This window comes from Nicotiana tomentosiformis, chromosome 2, assembly GCF_000390325.3.
Source record: "Nicotiana tomentosiformis chromosome 2, ASM39032v3, whole genome shotgun sequence".
In the NCBI taxonomy this organism is placed as follows: Eukaryota; Viridiplantae; Streptophyta; class Magnoliopsida; order Solanales; family Solanaceae; genus Nicotiana; species Nicotiana tomentosiformis.
This window is the reverse complement of record NC_090813.1, coordinates 90,179,285-90,181,134: the sequence shown is the minus strand read 5'-3', so window position 1 is coordinate 90,181,134 and position 1,850 is coordinate 90,179,285.

The window sequence follows — 1,850 nt, the reverse complement described above, 5'->3', positions numbered from 1 at the left end:
AGGCATGTTGCTTGGTTGTTAATACATCGGGGGCCTTTGAAAGCCTGACCCCCGATTCCCTTGGTTATTGCTCCATCCCCCTTGGTTGTTGCCTCCCAATATCCTTGACTATTTTCACCCCAATTGCTTTGGTTGTTTTGACCATTCCCATTTCCTTGATTGTTTTGATTATTCCATTTACCTTGGTTGTTACCACCACTCCAATTGCCTTGGTTATTTGAGTTCCAATTCTCTTGATTACCTTGAGATCGCCATTATTGTTGATTCGGGCCTTGAGAGTTGTTTCTTTGCCCTTAGAAGTTGTTCACATATTGTACTTCCTCCTCTTGTTCATTGTAAGATTCATCTTGGTCAAATCTACTATCTTCTTGCACATATTGTTCCGCACGGTTTTGCACTTGTTGACCATTTTTGCCTTCTCTTATTTACCATCATATTTGTTACACCTTGTACGTCCCAAGGTGACGTATAATGAATATGAGACCTGTTAATCATGATTTAAATGAGTTTAAAGTCATAATATGACTATATATATATTTGTACAAAACACATAAAGTTTGGGGAAAATCGGATTAAAGTTGCAAAAACACCGACTAAGAATTTGCCCTATAACAGAGCTTTTTGAGAAATAAATTTTGTGTGTTATATGAGGTCTTTTTCGAACATATTATATACCAAATTGAAGGCTTGGAATTTAGTTTCCAACGCTCTTAACCGTTCATTCATACGATATCTGGATAAAAAGATATAAGCGTCGGAAGATGGGCGAATGAGAGGGTGCCCAGCTAGCACCTTTTGACTTTTCAAAAGTTTTGATAAATATGTTTTAACTCGTCTCTCTCTATTCATTTTACTTAGAATCTGACCAGAGGCACCATAAAAACGGTCCTTGAGCTCTCTAATAGCTTCAAATAATACTAACATCCCGGGTACGAAATCGAGAAGCGATAACATCAGAACAATCCCTACGACGTAAGTATCACTATATCGCCTCTCTTTTTCTTTGTAGTTTGAGTTTTGGAATGTATTTAATAGTTAATAAATTTTTTAATTTCTGTATTTAAGCTTTAAAATATCAAGAAAAGTTGATAAATTCGTTTTCTAATAGTTAGACCTCACGGGACGGTGATCGGAAGTCGTGAGTTCGAGTTTATTTGACTTGTAGTGGACTGTTTTGTAGGCTGTTTTGTGTTGCTTTTGGGCTGTCTATTGTGCTGCTGATTTATGGATTTGGAAGGATAAAAATGGCGTGGAGAAACTCCACATGTGGTAGGATAGTAGGTTGGTCGCTCGTCGTTGTAGTTGCAGGCTAATTGATAATTTGTTGATTGGGTGTATTATGATATATTTAGGGGTTTTGTTGTATTGAAGGTCCCAGATTGTAATTAGGTTGGTTTTTAGTTGCTGATTGTATTATGTTTGTATCTCGCCTATAGTAGGCTTGAGAGAGCAGTAAAATCAGAGAAAATGCTGCCCGTTTTATTTTAGAATCGAGTTATCATTTGAGATACATAATATACTACCGCCATCTAAATTGTACACGTATTTATTTGCTATAGGGTTGGCGTGCTAGTTGTCATAAGCTTGTTGTTGAGTTGCATTGACGACTTGAGGTATGTTAGACTATCCCTTTTTTTTTTTGGCATGATCCAAATGATACAAACGAAACGAGCAAAATACGCAACGTTCATAAATGACTCTATTCATAAAAATACTAGGGGTGTCTATATTCTTGATTCCCCATATGAATTATTATTATATCCTCTGTTCATGGGTCTCAGAAAAATACGTATTTGATAAAGTTTGTCGGAAAGGCATATTGATTTTATTATATTCGAGAAATCTTATTA